This window comes from Balaenoptera musculus, chromosome 21, assembly GCF_009873245.2.
Source record: "Balaenoptera musculus isolate JJ_BM4_2016_0621 chromosome 21, mBalMus1.pri.v3, whole genome shotgun sequence".
Taxonomy (NCBI): Eukaryota; Metazoa; Chordata; class Mammalia; order Artiodactyla; family Balaenopteridae; genus Balaenoptera; species Balaenoptera musculus.
The window spans coordinates 21,220,953-21,245,846 of NC_045805.1; the positions used below are offsets into that span (position 1 = coordinate 21,220,953).

The window sequence follows — 24,894 nt, forward strand, 5'->3', positions numbered from 1 at the left end:
CCAGCTTACCCTTCCCCCTCCCTGTGTCTTCAAGTCTATTCTCTATGTCTGCGTCTTTATTCCTGTCCTACCCCTAAGTTCTTCAGACCCTTTTTTTTTTTCTTTAGATTCCATATACAGGAGTTAGCAGACAGTATTTTTCTCTTTCTCACTTACTTCACTCTGTACGACAGTCTCTAGGTCCATCCACCTCACTACAAATAACTCACTTTCATTTCTTTTTATGGCTGAGTAATATTCCATGGTATATATGTGCCATATCTTGTTTATCCATTCATCTGTTGATGGACACTTAGGTTGCTTCCATGTCCTGGCTATTGTAAACAGAGCTGCAATGAACATTGTGGTACATGACTCTTTTTGCATTATGGTTTTCTCAGGGTATATGCCCAGTAGTGGGATTGCTAGGTCATATGATAGTTCTATTTTTAGTTTTTTGAGGAACCTCCATACTGTTCTCCATAGTGGCTGTATCAATTTACATTCCCACCAACAATGCAAGAGGGTTCCCTTTTCTCCACACCCTCTCCAGCATTTATTGTTTGTAGATTTTCTGATGATGGCCATTCTGACTGGTGTGAGGTGATACCTCATTTTAGTTTTGATTTGCATTTCTCTAATGATTAGTGATGTTGAGCATCCTTTCATGTGTTTGTTGACAATCTGTATATCTTCTTTGGAGAAATGTCTGTTTAGGTCTTCTGCCCATTTTTGGATTGGGTTATTTGTTTTTTTGATATTGAGCTGCATGAGCTCAATATTTTCTCCCATTCTGAGGGTTGTCTTTTCGTCTTGTTTATGGTTTCCTTTGCTGTGCAAAAGCTTTGAAGTTTCATTAGGTCCCATTTATTTATTTATTTTTTTATTTCCATTTCCCTAGGAGGTGGGTCAAAAAGGATCTTGCTGTGATTGATGTCACAGAGTGTTCTTCCTATATTTTCCTCTAAGAGTCTTATAGTGTCCAGTCTTACATTTAGGTCTCTAATCCATTTTGAGTTTATTTTTGTGTATGGTGTTAGGGAGTGTTCTAATTTCATTCTTTTACATGTAGCTGTCCAGTTTTCCCAGCACCACTTATTGAAGAAGCTGTCTTTTCTCCATTGTATATGCTTGCCTCCTTTATCAAAGATAAGGTGACCATATGTACGTGGATTTATCTCTGGGCTTTCTATCCTGTTCCATTGATCTATATTTCTGTTTTTGTGCCAGTACCATACTGTCTTGATTACTGTAGCTTTGTAGTATAGTCTGAAGTCAGGGAGCCTGATTCCTCCAGCTCCGTTTTCCTTTCTCAAGATTGCTTTGGTTATTCGGGGTCTTTTGTGTTTCCACACAAGTCGTGAAATATTTTGTTCTAGTTCTGTGAAAAATGCCATTGGTAGTTTGATAGGGATTGCACTGAATCTGTAGACTGCTTTGGGTAGTATAGTCATTTTCACAATGTTGATTCTTCCAATCCAAGAACATGGTATATCACTCCCTGTTTGTATCATCTTTAATTTCTTTCATCAGTATCTTATAGTTTTCTGCATATAGGTCTTTTGTCTCCTTGGGTAGGTTTATTCCTAGGTATTTTATTCTTTTTGTTGCAATGGTAAATGGGAGTGTTTCCTTAATTACTCTTTCAGATTTTTTCATCATTAGTGTATAGGAATGCAAGAGATTTCTGTGCATTAATTTTGTATCCTGCTACTTTACCAAATTCATTGATTAGCTCTAGTAGTTTTCTGGTAGCATCTTTAGGATTCTCTATGTATAGTATTATGTCATCTGCAAATAGTGACAGTTTTACTTCTTCTTTTCTGATTTGGATTCCTTTTATTTCTTTTTCTCCTCTGATTGCTGTGGCTAAAACTTCCAAAATTATGTTGAATAATAGTAGTGAGAGTTGATAACATTGTCTTATTCCTGATCTTAGTGGAAATGGTTTCAGTTTTTCACCATTGAGAACGATGTTGGCTGCTGGTTTGTCATATATGGCCTATTATGTTGAGGTAAGTTCCCTCTATGCCTACTTTCTGGAGGGTTTTTATCATAAATGGTGTTGAATTTTGTCAAAAGCTTTTTCTGCATCTACTGAGATGATCATATGGTTTTTTCTCCTTCAGTTTGTTAATATGGTGTATCACATTGATTGATTTGCATATATTGAAGAATTCTTGCATTCTTGGAATAAACCCCACTTGTTAATCCACTTAATTTTTTAAAAATTTCGTCTAATTCACTTATTCTATTTGCTTATATATCTTGTACATTCTGTGGTTTCTATCCAGTTGGTTTTTAGTAGTAACTATGATTATTATTTGTTCCCATCTAGAAGAAAATCAAATAATCATCTTGGCATGGCTATACAGACATGTGGTAAAATCATTTTTCTTACATGCAAATTTTTGAGCATACATGCTAGTGATAGAAGACTCTTCTCTCAAGAGCTTCAGTATCATCAGACTGGTTTTCTTGATGCATAGTCCAAAGAAAACAGTCCTGGGGCCCATCACTCAGGGGATTCTATCTCCAAGTTCAATGTGTCTGTTGCTTAAGATGACTTTCCATGTTTTTTTCCTAACTTTAAAGTCAAATGTCTGTGTTTTTGATAGTTCACACTTTCTTCTCAAAACCCAAAGTATTATTTTAACTCATTAAAAATCTTGCAGCTCAGCAAGGTCTCAAATAAAATAGCTACTGTGTTTTTCTGATTCATTTGTCTACAAAAGAACTTGGCAACTGTAATTGACACTCCATTTTGACCCACAGATAACTAATATAAGGAGAGGAAACTCTATTATATTTTATTCCACAATAGGATTATTTTTGCAGTGAAATTCAGCCTTCCAACATAAGGAATAGAAGAAACCTATTATGACACATGTTTTACAAACTCTTTCAAACTATTTTTCTAACATTTGAATTTTGGCAAAGTTTTTGCTCTCTTCTGCCCAACATACTTTTCTCCAACTTAAAATGAGATATATAATTTCATGAAAACGTTAATTTTAAAGTTAAAAAATTTTTTTTCTTTTCTCATACAAAATGGAAAACTCATCAGTGAAATTCACGGAAGAAAACACTCTTGTGGGTTGCTTTATCCAAGAAAATAATTAAGACCAGGCTGTAGAAGTGATACTATATAAATGTGAACGTGTCCTATTGGATACTGAATAGAATATCAACATTTTTCTAGAGTTTGAGAAAGAAATATGTCTTTTCGGTTCTAATTGTGTTCTTTACTTCTAATGGCATACATATCACTTCTATCAAGGCTGATAAGCATAAGTGAAATAGTGATTTCTATTGGATACTCAAACAGGCACATGCACAGATATGTTTACACTTTAAAATTGGCTGGATTCAATTGTCAGAGCTTTAGCGAATACCTAGCTAATACTCATCGCAAATATAAGTGATTATCCTACTGGTATGTAGAATTTAAACTGGATAATGCTTAAAAATTCCAGGAGCAGGGTGATCTCTATTCCAAGAAACTATGAGGCTGCTCAGTGGGAATCCATTGAAACTAAGGGCTCTGTAAAGATATACCTCTAGTTTATATATAATGTATGCTACTTCATCCCTGCTTGACAGAATAGTGGTGAAAATTTTCCAGTTCTCTGGATTTTGATCAGATACTTCATCTATAAAAACATTACCAAAAAAACAAACAAAAAAAACCCCCACACATTCTTTTCAAATGCGCCTACCAAAATGGACCATATGTTTGGCCATAAAACAAGTCTCAGTAAATCAAAAAACCTCAAATTATCCATAGTATGTTCTCCAATCATAATGAAATTAAATTAGAAGTCAATAAGAAAGATAACAAGAAAACAGCAAATCATTAACCCTTTTGATCATAGATGCAAAAATTCTTAAAAGCATTTTAGCAAGTTAAATTCAATAATATATAAGAGATAATAATACATCATGACAAAGTATGATTTATTCCAGGAATGTAAGATTTGTTTAACGTTTGAAAATCAATTGATGAGGGGCTTCCCTGGTGGCGCAGTGGTTAAGAATCTGCCTGCCAATGCAGGGGACACAGTTTCGAGCCTTGGTCCCAGAAGATCCCACATGTCGCGCAGAGCAACTAAGCCTGTGCACCACAACTACTGAGCCTGAGGTCTAGAGCTCGCGAGCCACAACTACTGAAGCCCCTGTGCCTAGGGCCCGTGCTCCGTAACAAGAGAAGCCACCGCGATGAGAGGCCCGTGCACCAAAACAAAGAGTAGCCCCTGCTCGGCACAACTAGAGAAAGCCTGCGCACAGCAACAAAGACCCAATGCAGCCAAAAATAAATAAAAAATAAAATAAATTAATTAAAAAAAAAAGAAAATCAACTGATGAAATGCACCATTATTAACAGACTGAAAAAAGAAAAACTTCATACAGACTAAAAAAGAAAAATCTTATTCAGAAAAATATTTTGGGATTACAATATCCTTTCCTGATTTTAAAAAGAAAAAACTCTCAGCAAACTAGAAATAAAGCAGGGAAGGGTTTCTCAACCTCGACATTGTCGACATTTTGGTCAGATAATTATTTCCTGTGGGAAGCTGACATTTTGGGTCAGATAATCATTTGTTGTGGGAAGCTGTGTTGTGCATTGCAGTATGTTTTGCAGCCAGAAGCACCACTCTGCCCCAGTTGTGACGACCAAAAATATCTCCAAACATCTCCAAATGTTCCTATTAAACAAAACCACTCCCAGTGGAATGGTTTGGAATGGAGGGAAATTCCTTCACCTGATAAAGGACATCTATTTATAAAATACCCTTGCAGTTTATATCATAATTAATGGTAAAAAAAAAAAATGCTTTTTTCCTTAGATCCAAGACAACGCGAGACTGTCCACTTTCACCAATGTTATTCAGCATTGTAATGCAGATTCTAGCCGGTGGAATAAAACAAAAACAAAGAGAAATCAAAAGTGTTCAAACTGAAAAAGAAGAAGCAAAACTGTTTTATTTACATACAACATTATCTATGTAGGAAATCTTAGGGATCATCAAAAAGCTACTGGAGGGATTTCCCTGGTGGTCCAGTGGTTAAGACTCTGCACTTCCACCACAGGGGGTGAGGGTTTGATCCCTGATTGGGGAATTAAGATCCCACATGCCCCAAGGTGCGGCCAAAAATTTTTAAAAAGAAAATTTTTTTAAAAAAGCTACTGGAATTAGTGAGTTTTGCAAGTGTGCTGGATGCAAATCCATGTACAAAAATGAATTGTGTTCTATGTAATAGCCATAAACAATTAGAAATGGAATTTTTAGAAAATACCATTTACCATAGTCTCAAAGATACGAAATACTTAGAGATAAATCTGACAAAAAACGTGCAAGACTATTACAGTGAAAAGTAGAAAACACTGGTAAGAGAAATTAAAAACCTAAATAAAAGAAGAGATAGTGTTCATGAAACAGAAGACTCAATATTATTAAGATGTTAATTCTCTTCCAAATTGATCAAAATCCCAACAGGCATTTTTTTTTTTTTAACTTTTTGGCCAAGCCGCGTGGCATATGGGATCTTAGCTCCCTGACCAGGGATTGAACCTGTGCCCCCTGCAGTGGAAGCTCAGAGTCTTAATTGCTGGACTGTCAGGGAAGTCCCCCAACAGGCATTTTTGTAGAAATGGATGAGCTTCTTCTAAAATTCATATAGAAGTGCAATGGTCCTAGATTATCCAAACAACTCTGAAAAAGAACAGTTAGAATATTTACACTACTTGATTTCAAAACTTACTGTAAAACTACAATAATCAGTATGATGTGATATTACATAAGAGATAAACAAATAGGTCAGTGGAACAGAATAGAGAGTCTAGTAATAGAACCACACATATTTGGTCAATTGATTCTTGTTAAAGGGACAAGACAATTCTGTGGAGGAAGACTGTTACAAATGGTGCTGCAGCAATTGGGTATCCTCATCCAAAAAACAACAACAACAAAAAACAAACCTTCAATCCATACTCTCACTGTGCCATATAAAAAATTAACTCTAAATGTATCAAAGAACCTAAATGTAAACTCTAAAACCATAAAATTTCTAGCATAAAATATAAGAGAAAATCTTTGTGATCTTAGATAAGGCAATGAAACCTAATTTCTTTGCCTTGAGACGAGAAACACAACTCATAAAAGAAAAAGGTTAATTTTTTTTCACTTATCAAAATTAAGAACTAACTTTACAAAAGGCACTGTTAAAAAAAAATGAAAAGACAAGCTAAACTGGGAAAAAACATTTGCAAATCATCTGATAAAGACGTATGCAGAGGGCTTCCCTGGTAGCAGAGTAGTTGAGAATCCGCCTGCCACGGGTTCAAGCCCTGGTCCGGGAAGATCCCACATGCTGTGGAGCAACTAAGGCCATGCACCACAACTACTGAGCCTGAGCTCTAGAGCCCGTGAGCCACAGCTACTGAGCCCGTGCACTGCAACTACTGAAGCCTGCGTGCCTAGAGCCGGCACTCTGCAACAAGAGAAGCCACCTCAGTGAGAAGCCCCGTCTGGCTGCAACTAAAGAAAGCCCGTGCGCAGCAACAAAGACCCAAAGCAGACAAAAATAAATAAATAAATAAATTTATTTTAAAACAAAAAAGACGTATGCAGAATATACAAAGTTCTCTCCAACTCAATAATAAGGAAACCACAACCCAATTTTTTAAATGGATAAAACATTTGGATAGGCATTCCCTCAAAGATATACTGATGATAAATAAGCACAGGAAAAGAAGATGTCCCCAAATTATTAATTATTAGGAAAATGCAAATGAGATATGACTACACATCTATCAGAAGGGCTAAAATTAAAGAAACTGATCATATTGTGTTGTCATGCATATGGGACAATAAAAATTTCAGGAACTTCTGGTGGAAATATAAAATGGAAGATCCACTTCAGCAAACAGTTTGACAGTTCCTGAAAAAGTGTAAAATATGCCTATCAAATGACCCTGCCATTCATTCCTAAGTATTTATCCGGGGAAATGAAAGAATATGTGCATACAAAGACTTGTACATGAATGTTTATAGCAGCTTTATCTGTAATAGTCAAATAACTTTGTCCCAATGTTATTGTCCCAAATGTCCATTAATAGGTCAACGGATTAAAAAAATTGTAGTATATCCATACAGTAGAACCCTACTCAGCAATAAAAAATGGACCATTGATACATGCAAGAGCATGGATAGATCTCAAATAATTATGCTAAATGAAAGAAGCCAGAAGAAACTACATACATATGATTTCATGTAAATAAATGTCTAGAAAATTTAAACTAATCTGCAGTAACAGAAAGCAGATCAGTATTTGTTTGGGGTGGAGAGGGAGAAAAGAGCAAAAGAAAGATGACAAAGAAGCATGAGACAACTTGGAGGTAATGGATGTGTTCATTATTTTGATTACAGTGATGGTATCACAGGAATATGCATTTGTCAAAAGCAACCAAACTGTATACTTTAAATGCATGCTGTTTATTGTGTCAATTATATCTCAGTAAAAATATTTAAAATACACTTGAGAAATGCCAAAAGCAACTGAAATCTAGAAGAATTGAGAGATGAATTGAAAAATAAAAATGAAGAAATTAGCAGGACTCAGAACCAGAAAACAACAGCAAAAATATACTATCTGAAGATGAAATACAAAAGCAATAAAAAGATAGAAAAGCGAATGCACAGTGCCACGGGAAAAAGCCCTCCCGCACCTGCTGTACCAGGTGTCATCAGAGAAAAAACAGGAGGTAGGAAAATACAAAGAACCACAAGGACAAGCATATTTGCAAAATTTTTGTGGTTTTATTCCTTAGATATCATCTATTCAACCAATTATTTATTACGGCTATAATTTTTTTTTTCCGGCCGCACCATGAAGCATGTGGGATCTTAGTTCTGAGACCAGGAATGGAACCTGCGCCCCCTGCAGTGGAAGCTCAGAATCTTAACCACTGGACCGCCAGGGAAATCCCTATTATGTATATAATTTTTATATGACTAAGAACAACAAAAAGTAATTGTAAATTGAATAGCAATGAAAACCATAATAGTGGCTAGCTGAGATTTGCTGAGTGACTAACTGAATCATGATATTGAATATCCACTAAAGTTTTCACATGTATCATACTCCTATCCAAAATCAGTCTCTGTACTCCACATTCCTAGTACTCTTCTCCTCCTCAAAATTTCACTCCAACATTTCTCCACTCTCTTGCCTACAACATCTTTCCTCTCCCTTTGGGAAGATGTCATGCTGATTTTAAAAAGCAAAACAAAAAATTTGCAAAAATACTGTCATTCTCCCATCCTAATAGAAATTTCTCATATCTCAGACAGTTATCATGCCATTTGTGTGCTTTCCTTTGCAGTAAAATTTCAAGGGTTGACTCTACTTGTGTCTTCAATTCCCTTCCTCAAATTCTCTTTTAAAGCATGCTAATTAGGCTTTTGTCCATATGATTCTCTGAACTTGATCCTGTCATTATCAACAGTGACTTCTACATCATTAAATCCAATGTCCAGTTAGTTCTTTCTACTCTTGCTTTCTCCATTTACAGTACAGTTAGTCTCAAGGCGATCTCATTGTCTTTTGCTTTAAATTCCAACTATATGTTTAAGACTCCCAAACTTATTTCTCCAGCTCCAAAATCCTTTCCAAACTTGAATTCGTGTATCCAACTGCCTCCTTGACACGCCTATTAGAAATGTTTAACAGATCTCAAATGTCATATGTCCAAAACTAAAATTCTGGTCTCTACCATGCAAAACTTGCTTCATCTCCAAGCTTCTCTTTTTCAGCTGATGGTAACCCCATCCTTGAGTTACTCAAGAAGCTTTTTCAACTCCTTCTTTTCTTCTTATGTAGCTAATCTAATTCTTCAGGAAAGACCAAAAAAAAGTATACCTTTCTCATCACCTCCATCTGAGCCATCCACTTCTTTCACCTGGATTTCCATAGTAACCTCCTAACTGGTCTCCCTGCTTTGGCCCTTAATTCCTTTTACCTTATCCTTAACACAGCAGCCAGAGTAACCTTATTAGAATGTAAAGCAGATCTTGCCACTCAGCCTTGCCAGGGCTCCACTTTTAACTCAGAGTCAAAGTCAAAGTCCTTACAGGACACCACCTAACATGCTCCTCCTTACCACCCTGAGCACATCTTCTTTTTCTTTCCCCTTTTCTCCTTCTATCCCAGCCTCATTGATTCCCTTGCTACTTTTGGAAACTGTCAGGAACACTCTTTTTTTAGGACCTTGTTTACTCTGCCTGGAACTCTGTGACCCCCAGATATCTATATGGCCATCTCCCTCCCCTTTTAAAACTTTTTACTAAAAAGTCCCTCAGAAAGACCTCCTTTGATATCTCTTATTTAATTCTGTAACATGACTGCCCCTCACTCCCCATATTCTTTTTTTTTAATAAATTTATTTATTTATTTATGGCTGTGTTGGGTCTTCGTTTCTGTGCGAGGGCTTTCTCTAGTTGTGGCAAGTGGGGACCACTCTTCATCGCGGTGCGCGGGCCTCTCACTATCGCGGCCTCTCTTGTTAAGGAGCACAGGCCCCAGACGCGCAGGCTCAGTAGTTGTGGCTCACGGGCCTAGTTGCTCCACGGCATGTGGGATCTTCCCAGACCAGGGCTCGAACCCGTGTCCCCTGCATTGGCAGGCAGACTCTCAACCACTGCGCCACCAGGGAAGCCCACTCCCCATATTCTTTATCATGCTATGCACTTTTCTGTTTTCCCTAGTAATTACCCGTATACTAGATAATTTACATATTTATTATGTTTCTTGTGGATTACTCATCCTCTACCCTCCATTTAAGCTCCATGAGGGCAAAGCTCTTTCCTTTTTCTGTCTGGTGGTGTTTAATGATGTATCCCAAGTGCATAGAATAGTACTATGTATAGTAAATACTTAGTAAGTATTACTTGAATGTGTGGATGGATATTAAGTATGTTCATTTGGTATGTATACTCAGGCTTTCCAATGGTTCCATTTTAAAGGGACAAAGATGAAAAGTATACTTGTATTTTAACAGAAATTGAACAGATATTCCTTCAAGGCTACAAGCCCTTGTAACAAGTTCATGACCCTGGTCCCTTACCTCCCACCCCACCCCCCAGTGGTGGACTGAGAACGCTGCCCTGTATTCTGTAGGAGAGCATAGGATAAGGAGTCAGGTGGAATGACTCTCAAAGGGTAGACGTTTAACTGGAGCAAAAATTTTATGAGATGAAGGAATCTGGACACAGATAGTTTCACCACTTTTTCCAGGCGAACAGAGGGTGCAAGCGATAATGTGTAAGAACAATAAGAACGTTTGAAAGGCCAATAGGAGAAGCTAGAGTGAGCATGAGCTCTCAGCCTAAAGTGAAGAGGAAACATTTTTTGGATAGACTGAAGATCCAGGGAAATGAGCATTTCAGAGAACATTATGGTAACGTTAAGAAGGATGCTGAAGAGTACCGCGTGTCGATGTTAGCGTATGTTTTCATATAGAACAAATCTTTGTGTGACATAGAACGAACCTCCACCTCCACTAGCTGGGCACAGCTAGCCTCCTCTAAAACATCCTTCATGGCTTGGAATCTTCATGCTTCTGAGAATATCCTGGCCCTTTTGAATAGGCAGGGAGATTCTTCAGTTTCTGAGATCATATACACTCTAGTGTCTGTGCCAATGTAATTATTTTTTTAACTACTTGCTAAGTTTATGTTCTCATTTCTATTTGAAATTTATCAATTTATTTATTACTTTTTTTCATACCTATTCTTGAGTTGTAATAATTTTCAATGAAGGGAAGCAATGTACATAAAAGTCCAAGAAGTAGGTGTAACCGGTTTGGGAGAATTTATACGATTTTGATTCTTTTGTTAGCTTAACATCAAACTTAATTGTGTTCCTTTAATAAATTCTTCTGGATGAATACTAAATGTTTAGCGAAAGTGGGGTGTCAAAAGATTGCAAAGTTGATCAAAAAACTAGTATGCATATGCAGATTAGTAAATAAAAACTGCAAAATTGTATTTTTTCCTATGTGGGTATGTGTCTATCAAAATGAAACTGTTGGAAGAAAGTACACATAAATATTACTGAAAAAATAAGTAGAAATCTGTCAAATACATTCTATTTTTATTGCTTTGACACACATGTGGTAACTCTAATAAACTGCAAGCAAAGTTGTTAAACAGATTTTTGAAGGATCAGTTTTCGTAGACAAAGTGTTTCTGCATGTATTACACTAACTGTACTTGTATGGACACTTCTAAAGTGCTTTAAAGGCATTCCATCTCTCTATATATTAATTTTAAATTCATTACTATTAAGACAGTATTCTTTCATTAAAACAGAAAGAATAAAAGCCTACTTACACCCACAATATCACAAATGTTAAATGTGAGTGCTGAATTAATGATGTTTGCTACTCAATTCATAAAGAATAAGACATTTTTTTCAAAGGATACGTCCCACTTTGCACAGTCAAAATGTTGTTGGTCTATTTTAGAGTCATCGAACAATTCTGTAAAAGTGCAGATTCAAACTTCCTAAAGGTGGCTGGGGATTAGATAGTGTTTACTATCAATCATAGCCAGTGTTTACTATTTAGATCCTAGTACAGGGGAAGAAAGTTGATCTTCACAATAGCTTCTAACCCCCATTCTGCAATTCCTTTTTCTTTAAAAAAAATAAAGTACCTAATCGTTCCACCAATAAAATTGTTCCAAATGCATATATTTAACTGAGCTCAATAGATAGATAGATTCTTCAGGAAAACAATCATAGAAAAGAGATGTAAACATGAAAAGGACAATAATTTAAATGGTAAAAATAATTCTAGTTAACAATGAACACTGCACCAGCCATGAAGTCTAATGGCTTGACACGGACTATTATCTCTAATTTTGAAAAACCCTTAGATCCAGAGGCTAAAACTGAGGTTTGTGCAGGCAAAGTAATTTGCATGGGGTCATCATGATTGTTAGTTTTGGAGCCAGACTCCTTTCCTGATACTTTGTTTTCAACTTTTTAACTGCCTCTATACCATATTTTATTAGCTGATCAAGTACAGAGTAATAGGCAAACATTTAAGGGAGTTATGTATTGAGATTTACAAGTGGAAAGGAGAAGAGGACAAATATTTTGGACCCCTTCTATGTGCCTGACACTATGTTAAATATTTAGGAAACAATCTCATTAGTTATCTTTATACTCATATTTGGTAAAGCCTTTATGAGAATATAAGTTCTGGGATTTGTTTGGAGTCAGGCAACTGAAGGATGAAAAATAAATAAGAGTGATTAAAGATTTGAGAAGTATTCCTTCTAATAATAGAATAAATCATGAAGTCTTATTTGTTTAGAGAACGTTAAGGAGAAAATTACTAATAAGAGTGTCTAGATATCTAAAAAAGCATTTATAAATCTATGTGAATAGGGTTTTGTTGTTTCCTCAGGCCAACATAAACAGAAACAAGGCTAAATTATACAAGGGGGGGTGGGGATTATAGTACTCATGAGGAGAATCTAGCTAAGAAGAATTAGCAGAGTGCGAATGTTCTAGCCCTCTATATACCAGAGGCAGGGCTAGAAGCAGATAGGGATAGAGATATACAAGTTATTTTAGGAAAGAACTTACATCAATTCTCATTCCATTCTGCTCCAGTGTTTTCCTAAGGGAAAGAAATATAATTTATAAATATATCTGTATATAAAGTTAATCCTGTTTTCCAATCTGGGAGTTATGTGGAATTGTCCCTATTTATAAGGAGGAATCTGAAACTCAGAGAGTTTAAGAAGTCTTCCCAATTTCACACAGCAATTAAGTGAGAGTCAAGAGAGAGAGTTGGACTCAGGGAGTTAGAATCTGAAAATTTGGGTTCCAGTGTAGACTTGGCTACTCCATCATTTGATTGTGAGAAAATTACTTCCATAAATTTCTAATACTTGATCTGTAAAATAAAAATAAGAATACACACAACGATAGTTGGGAAGATTAAATGAGCAGTAGTTTCAGTGGAATTATTCTGAGTATGAACATAAATAACTCTTTAAAGAATTTATGAAATTATGGACTTCCTTCTTGCCATGTGGTTGAAGGTTAACTTAAAGGAATCTAAATGCTCATTTTTTAATCAGTAACGTTTTTTGACATAAACTTCTAAAAATTGTTTCTGCCTCCATGTTTTTATTTGAATGCTTCTCATCTGAAAAATCAATGTGTAATATGTCATTCTTGCCATTCAACCAAATTTAACATATAAACCACATGTTAAACATTAAGTTTAATATTTCTAGTAGTCCATGCTTTGCACTAATTTTGAGAGATTTTCTTCTCCAATAAGAAAAGAAATAATGGCTATAACATAGTACTTCTCTGAGTTATCACCTACTCAGTATTCTCAGGAAGTACTCAAAAGATGATCATTGCAATATCTAGGTGTCTGTCAGCCTTTATAAAAATTAGAGCCAACTGAGAATAAACATGAATAATGAAAACTGATTACAATTTCAGAGATGTACAGCATAAATCTTAGGGCTAATAGGTTTACTATTTCTTGTACCTCTATATATGGTACTCATTTATCATATTGAAATTGGAATTGTTCTTGTGCCTCCCATTATTGGAAATCTCTGGATATTTGCAAGCCCCATGTAGACCCAATAATCAGATTAATCTGGTCACTAATCACTGAAAGAAATGCGTAAGTCATAAACAGCAAGAGAATCCATTGATTGTAAAGGGAGACATTACTGAGCAGTTTCAACCAAGCAGGATAGTTAAACTCAGAGATGCTGTTTCCTGTTTCTCTGGTATAAACAATCAGCCTGCTCCACTGGCCTCTCCACAACCTGGATGTCCCAAGGCCACATCTCTCTTCTTTCCTTCCACTTTCCCTAAAGAGAATTCTGGGTCATAAAAGAAGGAGAATTGGTGCAACTTCTTTCCTGAAACGACTTGAGCTTCCTCTGCGTTTATATTTGTGTCATCTTATTATAAGACGAGCGAACATCTATTATTAATTGATGTACTAATTAAAGCCATACTTGCAGTTTCCATTAGCTTATTCCCTAAATTCTCCAGAGTTGGCTGTCTGGTTTTAATCAAAACCAAATGGTAGTCCAAGTTCCCAGCCTAGAGCAGCTAGGAGGAAGTCATCCAGTGGAGGCACAAGAAAGCAGAAAAGATAAACAGACGATAGTTCACAACATTTGTGTGGAGGAAGGATGCAGATATTGTGAGCTGCTTTAGAGTGATTCGGGCACTCTGTCCTGCTGGATGGAAGCAGTTGCAAGTGGTTAATGTCAGCAAGATTGTAATAGGATCAAGATGGAGTCTGTCTTCTGCTTTTCCAGCACTAGATGTGTGTAACTGGAGGATTCTGACCAGAGGCAATACTGCCTATGCCATGACACAAACTACTTTAATTCCGGGAAGGATTCTTGGGGTCGGAGAGATCTGGAAGAAAACGTTCTATTCGCTGGATTCCTAGGATTTTACTTACAGATCTTCTCAGGTACGGTATATCAGGCTGCAGCATTTTAAATGAAGGAGCGTTAAAAAGGTTTTCAAATTTAGAAGAATTACGGTATTAAAACTAACTGCATCTTGCTCCCTTAAAAGATCTTTTGAAAGGAGCACTGCAAACGTATTTTGATTACATTGTGTGTATACATTGAATACAGTGGAAAAGTTGTAGAGGAAGGAGAGAACGATGTTTTCTTTCTTTTTTTTCATAAGCAGCGTGAGATAGAAAAAGCTCTACGGCTTTATGACTCTCCAGCTAATCACCTCAAGGGTTTTGACAAACTCACTTAAGTTCTGTGTAAAATCAGAACTCCTAAATCGCCTGGGCGGGCCTCTGCTCTGCCCCCCTCCCCTCCTCTCGGTTCACTCTTTCTCACATGCACACCACTCAGAGGCAGGAAATGCTTCCCAGGCAATCTGGGCCTGGTTGTGGAGGCCCCTTTTGCAAAACATCAGTCTGAATTTACTAGACAGAAGTCACTAGGAACGCCTTGACAGACTCCGGCTTCAGCTAAGGCTCCCTCCAGCTGCGGAGGCTGTTTTTGTTAGAATCACACACTGCGCAGAACTGCTTAGAATAGAGCCATGATCTCAACCACGAAATGTGAACTTATATTTTGGAGAAACTAACGGGGACGGACTCCTTTCCTAGGCTGAGTGTTGAAGCATGTCTTGCCTCGGCGTTTCAGCTCCTCCTCGTCTAGGTAAGACGCTGTGGACTATCTATCTTTACGCTTTGAGGCAATCTTTGAAGAGGCAGAAAGATTGAGAGAAATGTTAGCATCTTGCACGGAGTGGTGATTTCCTAGGTTTTAGAGCTGAGCCACGAAATCAGAAGTGGAAAAAGTTTAGTAAGTAAAAAAACTGTGAGTCAAATTGTTTTAGCAAAATGTCAATTCTAAAATAGGCTCCATGGAGATTTTTCTCCGTAAACTAAGATCTTATTTTCATCCCTTTTTAATCCTTAACTTATTTATGACTGGAGCCAGAAGACAGACCAGTTTTCCTATTATATGGCTTATATGAAACAGATACATATTCTCACACATTGTGAGGTGTAAATGATTTTTTTTCTTTCCCCGTCTTTTGCCAACAGGAAAAGTAGATCCCGCTATAGAGTGACTTTTCTTAATAATGCATCTCCAAAGAAAATTTTGTGTCTCATTTAAAATATGAAGATTAGATTCCTCAATATTTCCCCACCCAGTTTCAACCACAGGTCAAACTGCTAACGCACAGCTTAAATGGTTTATTTTTAAAAAGAGTAAACACACGAAATTTTACAAATATTTCTATCCTAAATAGTATTTAATCTGATTTTTAAAAATTTAAAGATCAGAATTGGATTTAATTTATATTAACTTTCTTGAATTCACTATTCACTGCTCAGATCATATTCTGTGTGAATATTTTTGAATAAAGTAAATCTCAATGACAATGACATTCATTGTTACTATTTTAAGGCAGCTGGAAATCACTACAATCATATGAAAAGCTGATCTGCATTCATAATTCATGTAATCATAAAATTACATTTCCACTGGGCTATAGTGTATTTAAGTTATGTTTACATGTGCAGTATATGAGAAAAGAAATTTAGTAATGACTGACATAGCAGAGAGTTTTAATGCATAACATACTGTTATATTTCTGAATATTTAGAATGAAAATCATTATTTTATAGAAATCATATGGAATGGTATGTGAAGGGAACAAATATCCATGCATATTTTCAAATCTATTAGATGAACACAAAAGATCCCAAATGAAATATGAAAGCTATTTGACAGTTGGATCATAAGAAATCCAGTGTTTTCATCATAAACTTTTACATAGTATAAGGTGACCTTTTGCTGTATTAGCTAATTATGCTTAAATTTTATGCTAGAATAACTTATATTGACAAATTTTAACTACTCACTAACAATTTGTTGTGTTAAGACTTCTAAAAGTGATAAAAAGAATCTGTTTTTTAAGTATGTTAAAAATAAAATATTGACTTGTCTAAATTATGATTTAATAAAATTCCTCAATAGAATTTTAAGGAAGGAAAGAATATAAGAGGTCACCTCTTCTAACACTGTCTAAAGGTGCCAAAAAGGGAGCTGAAGCATGACATTCAAAAATGACCTGTCCAAGGTCACACCGCTAGTTAGTAGAAGAGATGACAGTGGAACCATAGTACCCTGTATCATAATTCAGGTAACTTAATATGACATCACCTTGTTCTCAAATAATAACTGCTCATAATAAAGTATGAATATATTTGTATCCGGTAGAAGGCTACCTTAAACAGAAAATTGTAATGCTTATTTTTTAAAAAAAGGCTTACAGCTGCCACCAGTATTACAGTGTAGAAAAAAATATACATTAATGGTTTTAAAAAAGAATCAAATTTACTAAGTAATGAAATTTCCTCAAATGCAAAAGTTTTCTTATGCCTTCAACAAACATTTTAAAGGAGTAACTTGTTTGTGACTGTCTTGTTACATTTCATGTTTATGCCAAGAAAATCAATCCATATGCTAATAATTATATTAACTTTAAACTGATGTTTCTTAAAAACATAGAGCTAGAAAGGAGGTTGTCTGATTCATATCCTTGCCTCCAAATGGTATCCTTATAAATCAACTTAACCAGTGACATTCGGAAAAGATTTTACTGCCCCCCACTGGAATCGGTTTAAGAATCTCACATGCCCGGACATCCTTTTATTTATCTAACCTAAATCTCTATTGCTGCAGCCTGTTTCCAGTTCTGTGGGTTTCTACCTCACTGCAAATGTGGAAAGCCTAAATGGACGTGTGAAAACATAAGTGTACATTTCTAGGCCAAATAAACCCACTTCCTTTCATCTTCCCTTCTACAGCTTATTTACAGTCCTTTAATTGGTTCATATATCTCCTCTGAGCCTTCTACCAAGTCCTTTAGTTGTAGCATGCAGAATTTGTTATAGTATATAAATAAATGGCTGACCAGTGCAGTGTCAAATGGAGGAGCTGGCTGCTTCATCTGTACATTCTTCATATATGACAGTATATGTTGCTGTGCACGCCAAAACATTGCACTTTCCATGGCGAGAGCCTTTCTAACAAAGCTAATATGTGTCATTTCTAGCACATACCATTTCCTTAGAGAAAATGTGAGTCATGATGCTTTTTTTCCCCATTTTTCTGAACCAGATTGGATTCCCTGATGTTATTACCACTTAAAAATAGGCTATTCAACACTTCCAGTGTCTCCACACTCTACATGATTGGAATGAGGAATAAATGCAGTAAAGCAATAGCCTGTACAACTGATGGCATGATTACTAGAGGGCCTAGTACACCGTTTTATTTATTTTTTTCTTGAGGACGCTGTAATAAAAAAGAGAATTTTTCTGGCCCTATCCAAACCTGCTCATACCATACACCTCAGTACAAATACTTTAGGCATGGTTTAATCTTACTTATAGAGGATGGGTGTTATAGGATTAAAACAACTCTGAACTGGGACATTTAAGATGTGTCTTTGTTTTTTACTTCATTTGTTTCCTCTTGGAGAATGAATGAATTGGTGTCAATATCATCTTACAATGAGAATTCTCTCTGTAGAAATCATTATAGTACAACAAAGTTCCAAATGAGAGATGATTTAGATCTGGATCAGAAAATTTTATTATCTGAATAAACGTTAAGAATTGTACATGAGAATTTAAAGAGGATGAGGGAAAATTCCTCCAGATTTGAAGGAAATAGCATAAGTATCGTACCTTCTTCTCCCAGGTGAATGATAAGCCCCTTAGTTGCACAAATCAAACAGGTTCACAGAGAAGCCCAAATCCAGATTGACTTTGGGGTGGATATAGAAATACAGCATACTACTTCTAGTTTGGCATTAAACTGCTGGTCAGCTCATAGAGTTTTGAGAAATAGATGCGCTTAGTTTTTGAAGAAGGTAAACAGAATAAAGGTGAAGTGTGGATCTTGAGACCTAGTTTAAAAGAGATTATTGATTTTGATTCAGTGGATTATAGAGTATATAAGTGAACTTGAAAAGATTAAATAGGAATTCCGATGTAAAAAAAAGCTGAAAGGCAATGTAAACAGCATGCATATAAACTTGCTCATGAATTAAGCCAGAGGACTGAAAAAAGCAGTTGTAGTTGCTTGTATGTGTGAAAAGGTTTCCCTATGAGACTGAAATAACAAAACGGTTTAGCAATACAATTCAGATAATCCAGAGGAAATCAGTCCTTTAATAGAAATGAGATCCAAAGGAAGTAGGAAGATCAGAAAGCAAGTTTAAAAATTCAACCAGTGTTTCTTTTTATTCCCAGCAGTTGGCAAAATACCTAGCATGTCAGGTATTGTCAATACATGTTTGTTAATAAATGTTTGTGGAATAAATAGGAGGGAAAGAAGAAAGAAGAAAGAAAGGAAAGGAAAACCAGCATTGAAGAGTTGGTGTTGTGAGACTTTTTAAAAAATTTTCCAGACATCCTGTAATGATAGAATAATAATTTTTAAAGAGGAAGGAAAATAAGAGGTTGGCAAGAGTCATCGGAGCCTGAGGCCAGAGGTTAATAGCACTCTCATAAGATGACATTACAAGTTCATTAAGAGCCAGCAGAAAGCATGAGTATCCAAAAATAGTTCAAAGTTAAGTTACACGAGGCCAGTGAGAGCAGAGCACTAGTGAATTTTCCACAATTTAAATGGGGGTGGTGTACTGGAAAGCTCGTGGGAAGAGACAGAAAACTGGCTCAGATTTGCATCTTTGCCATTTGAAATCCTTGCTCTGTGATTTCAAGCGTGCCCCATCCTACTTTGAGCTTCTGCTTTTTATTGGTAAAGTCTGGAAGATAATGCAAATATTTATATCACCGGGTCATTTTGAGCATTAGATGAGACTTTGTATGTACAAATTGGGTCGCATACAGTATAACAAACAAAATTTTGTTTTAAAAAGCAGAGGTCAAATGAATCAAGAAAGAAAGAATCATGGCGTTTCACCTTGTGGTCAAATCACTCATCTATATTGAAATAACATGGGCATGCAAGGGATAGTTCCAGCTCCTACTCAGCCATGGATTCTGCAGCTAAGATCCGTCAAAAACTAAATGAATCATTGCCATCACCATCTTTATCATCATCATCATCATCATTTAGTATCTAGTGAGTTCTTGCACTATGCCATGGATTAAGTGTTTTACATATATTATCAGCTCATTATTATTATAGTTCAATATTATTCTCTCTCAACAATTTTCATTATTCCCATTATAGAAGCGAGAAAACTGGGGAAGACAAAACCTAAGTAACTAATGCAAATCACCAGAAAAAAAAAAAAAGTTTCTTTAACAGACATCTTGCCTTCACAAAAAATAGAGGTAATAATCACTGCCCATCAACAGGTGTTAGAGATTGAGCTAGTTACTTAGTCCTGCCAAAATTTCTCCCTGTAAAATCAGGACAATGATAGTACTTACTTCATAGAGTATTTGTGAGTATTATTACTAAAGGAGATAGTGTAAGTGCAACACCAAATACAGGGCCTGATCCACAGTAAAGGCTTAATACATGGAAGCTCTTTTACTATTACTATTATCACGATCATCAAAAGTTTCTAATGAACCTACTATTACTTGGGTATATGGGACACTTGGTAGTAAAAACAAGCTCAAATGTACATAGGAAGATGACAAAATAAGATAAGAATTATAGATATTAAATACAGAAGACAAAAGTTGATATCAGAGGCATCAATCCCTGATAGGATACCAACCTAACAGAAGTAGCTAAGTTCTCAGTGATTTCATGTTCCTGATTTCAGTGAAAGTTGTACTTACCAAATGACTGAAATCTCAGTATTCTGTTGTCACCTAGCTGTCTGAGCACCTGTGTTGCTGTAGCCCTCTTGTTTATATTTGGTGATTACTGTGTCTACCCTTAGAGTGTTCTTAGAAATGATAGCAAAGTTAAAAATAGAAAGTGGCCACTTAAAGCAAAGCCACATCTCACCATGCTGATGATAAAGCATTATAATTCATGTCCGTTGTGGAATAGAAGTATCTTTTTATAATAAGGCAAAACCACATTTCAATCATATTGCTTTGCCATTAAAAAAAAAGACAACCAAACTTTTGATATCAAATTTAACTCTAAGCTATTTCCTGTTGCATGAAAAATTCCAAGTGAAATAAGTTAGGAGCAAAGGCAATACTTTTCTTTGGTTATAAGGGAGTCTGCAGAAAAGAGATACGAAGTCAAAAAACCAAATGATTAATTATTCATTAATGAATTTATTTGAAGAAATAGCTAAGATACAGCGTAGTTCTAGGTGCTCAAAGGGTTCTGTACCAGATGGAACACTGTTATTGAGAAGACTGTGTACTTTCTAAAAAAATAAAACATGGAATCCCGAAGGAAATACAGGTGTCTATAACTTACCGCATCCATGATGCAATATTGTCCCCCAAGACTGTGTTAATTCTGGGATCTCTTAGAAACCAATTATCCCCAGAAAAGTCTTAGTGGTATCAGACAAATATGACATTTTTAAAGATTTACTCAAATTACACGTGGTTATTTAAAAAAACGTTCTGAGAATCCGCAAACCTGGCTGACCTGAGCGGCAAAGTGGTGGTAAGTCAAACACTGCCAGTATCTGGGTTCCTCCCTGCAAGGGAATTAGAAACTACTGAGGCTACATTAAATAGTAGGAAGCTGGAGGTAAAAATAGGGAACCTCAGAAATATTAACTTGCAACTTTGTAACAGCCTGTTCTTTCCTGATGAGCTGACAGAATTCTAGTGGACTGACAGAGTTAATTTCAAATTTACTTGATTCCTGGAACACATTTGAGAGCTAAGAAGGAGAAAAAACTTACCAAGCTCAGTAAAACTAATATATACATAAAAATAGGTAAACATTTAAAAAAATATTTTAATTGGGTACCCATTTCTTCATTCTTCTTCTAAAGACCAAAAATGATGGAAGCTTGGATGTGTCTCTCGGAAAAAGTGATGTACTACTTAATCCACTGACTTAGCTCATTATAGATGGTTTATTCTGTAATTTACTAAGACTTTTGATGATTTCCAGACAGCCTAAAGACATGGAAGCTTTTTCATATATAATATTTTAAGCTTCATTAAGTAATTTACCCAGTAAAGAATTTTAACAGGAGTTTGTTTTTTCCACAGACAGCTAATGAGGCATAATGAGTAAATTCCAACATTTGACAAAGTATGTAAAAGTAGATGGATAATGATTTTGTGAAGGATTAAGACAAAGATTGCCACTAAAGAAAGGAAATCTGCCTGTAGTCATACAGAGATAGGTTTTTGCATCGTTATTAAAGGTTTCTCTCTCCTAAGCCTAATTCTAGCCCTGTCTAATTTCGATTAGTTAGCATGAATATTTTAAAGAAAAAGCACTAATTGTCTTTTACTAAAAGTTGGCTATCCTGATTAGACTCTTAGAAATGCTTTCTTTGAGTGTGGGTTTTTTTTTTTTTTTTTTTTGCTATTTGTTCATGCATTTACATAAAGGGATTAAGAATAATCATATCTGTCCTAGGTGTTTTCACTGATCCTAAGCCTCTTGAATATTTGACAGTTTTGCGTTGAAAAGCATTCCTCTCATGTTATCATTGAGTTGGGGGCAGTGGAAGGTGCCCAAATGTGCCACAATTTAGTTTGCTAGATAATTTGTTCTTTGACAGTTCCATCAAGAAAATGAATTTCATTTTGACCTCCACAAATGCTCAGTCAGGAAGATTTACTTTGCCATCAGTGAGCACACATTTGAAGAACTACAGTGAGCTGTGATCATGTCTGTTTATATGTTGATTCTGCTGTAATCATCTAATTCAATTCAATAAGTGTTTGGGTGGCACTTATTACATGCAAAGGTGACTCCCTGAGTGTAGGCCAAGATACATTAAGATGTCACATCACTCTAGGATGTCCAGATTCCCCATCTCTCCACCTCACCAACTTGACCCTTATATTAGCAACAATGTGGGCCATTGTAGAAATGCTCCCTTCTTGGTTCAGATGCATTCTCTATTCTTGCAAGAGTGCATGTTAGAGAATTTAACCTACCTTTAATTAAAAGGAGATTATTTCCCTCATGTCTTCTCTTCTTTCTCCCAGTGACTGAGTACAAGCTATGTGGTAGCTATTACATATAGATATGCATTAAAGCAGTAGTAGGAGAAGAGAGAAGAGTAGGAGAAGAGTAGTAGGAGAAGAGAGTAGTAGTAGAAATTTAACATGGGATGGGTAATTAAGAAGAAAGACCTGATGGGAAACCAGAAGTAACTCCAGCCATCTAAGGAGAGAGTAGGAAAATACAGAGAAACTGGCAGTACTATTATGCCTTCTATTAAATATGCAGCAGCTGTTTAAAAACAACCCAGGAGTCAATCATGTGCATGTGTGTGTGAGTGTGTGTGTATTTATTTGTATATGTGTATGTATACATATACCTATATATGTCATCTGTTTTCTGAAAGGATAAAACAATATAATATATATTTAGGCTTATATTCCCAATGTTTAGTAGACTGCCTGCAGCCCATTCGGCACTAAATAAACACTTGTTGAATAAATGATCATGATCAGGCAGTGTTGCTCTCAGTTCTAAGGTACTGCCCACTTGATTTCAGCCACAAGTACTTCATCTGCACGGTGTTTTCCCAGGCTATAGTATCGGCAATAGTGATTCCCATCAGGCTCTTCTTTCCTAGGGACAATTGCCAGGTCAAAATACAAGGTGTGTGTTTATTTCAGGAGCAAGTGCAAAAGAGAGCATGATCATTTGATGTCAGACATAGGTCAGGGATTCTCAAACTAGAATATCTTCAATTGTTTTTTAGTACAGTAATTCAATTTTGATTAATTTTAAAATATACACTGTATGCTTATGTTAAAGAGTGGTGTTATGAAATTAACCCAAACAATAAATTTTAAATCACTCTGTGTCTAAACAGCCTATGCACTAATATCACAAAAAGCAAATGTGGGCATTTCACAAATATTTTCCAGAATCATTACATAATTAGAGGTACATAGAGTTTCTTGTAATATTAATACAGTGGTGTTTGAACACATGCATCTAAGAAGTGAAAAATCCCCATGGAAATTCACTTCATAAAATCAACACCCTGGAATGACTTACACTTTTCCAGATCCTTCATCCAAATCCTCAGCAGCTGAGCTCATTCTGAATGAAACTGCATAAAAGTGATTACAAGAAAAAGTAGTAGAAGTTTGCAAAATAAGTAGTCAGTAATTAGAAATATAATTTTGAACAAGGCAGCCTGGTGAGAAGGCTCAAAGGGAAAGTGAGGTCTTTTACAAAGACTTCTAAATCTTACAGGACAGATTCTAGTCAATTCAGATGACTTAGAAAATGAGGCCAATATACTCCGATGTGATGGACAATATATTTTAATTAATACGGTGTTCAGCCTTTAGATCCTGAAGGCAGGTTTTAACTATAAATCTTACAAATCAGAATTAAAATAGGAAGTATGAATAAGAAAGCTTGTTGAGATAAAGTTTTTAAAACAATCTATCAGACCACAGGATATGGAATGAACATTCAAACTGTAGTGATGATGGTCATAATGAGAGTTAGGAAATTTTATGTCTTCAAAATAAAGACACTATAAATTCACAGGAATGATTTGGAAATGTCCAAAGAACGTAGATTAGAAACTAGGACAGAAGGAGTTAATGTTGTATCAAATCTATCTAATTTATAATCTCTCTTTGCGGCTAGACTGTCTCAGAACTTGTTGAACTGTCTTCCTTTGATGTTATAAAAATACTTACCTAGGGGCTTCCCTGGTGGCGCAGTGGTTGAGAATCTGCCTGCCAATGCAGGGGACACGGGTTCGAGCCCTGGTCTGGGAAGATCTCACATGCCGCAGAGCAACTAGGCCCGTGAGCCACAATTACTGAGCCTGCGCGTCTGGAGCCTGTGCTCCGCAACAAAACAGGCCGCGATAGTGAGAGGCCCGCGCACCGCGATGAAGAGTGGCCCCCGCTTCCCGCAACTAGAGAAAGCCCTTGCACAGAGACGAAGACCCAACACAGCCATAAATGAAAAGAAAGACTAGCAACCTTCATGCCATAAAATAAAATAAAATAAATAAAATAAAATAAAATCACTGTGCAACTACGGGGTATAACCTGGGTTTCTTAAGACCCCAAAAGCTTCATGGATCCAAAAAAAAAAAAAAAAACTTACCTACTTGCCAAGGTTGAGTGCAGTAAGCTAATTAATATTATGGTAAGGACTTAAAGGCAAAAATTTTATGTAATCTGTTCCCCAAGGGGTTAATAAAACTCCTTCTCCTTCTTCATCAGAG

At 36.0% G+C, this 24,894-nt stretch overlaps 1 protein-coding gene and 1 long non-coding RNA gene across 7 annotated transcripts in view; one reads left to right on the forward strand and one right to left on the reverse strand.

Annotated features, from left to right (window-relative positions):
• Positions 1-9,662: 9,662 nt before the first annotated feature.
• Positions 9,663-20,436, reverse strand: LOC118888037. The gene is made up of 3 exons (XR_005018224.1): positions 20,360-20,436; positions 15,015-15,016; positions 9,663-9,700 (listed from the first exon to the last, which is right to left on the reverse strand). It is a non-coding gene; the product is annotated as an uncharacterized LOC118888037 (long non-coding RNA).
• The window catches only part of DLC1 (DLC1 Rho GTPase activating protein), a 398,002-nt gene continuing 387,348 nt past the window's right edge, over positions 14,241-24,894 (forward strand). For 2 of the 6 annotated variants that reach the window (XM_036839018.1, XM_036839019.1), the window contains exon 1: positions 14,938-15,230. The gene's annotated coding sequence lies outside the window, so the exon portion shown is untranslated. Of the gene's footprint in view, positions 14,516-14,907; positions 15,231-24,894 lie in introns of those variants that run through there. The other 4 variants (XM_036839010.1, XM_036839009.1, XM_036839011.1 and 1 more) reach the window with 4 other exon arrangements.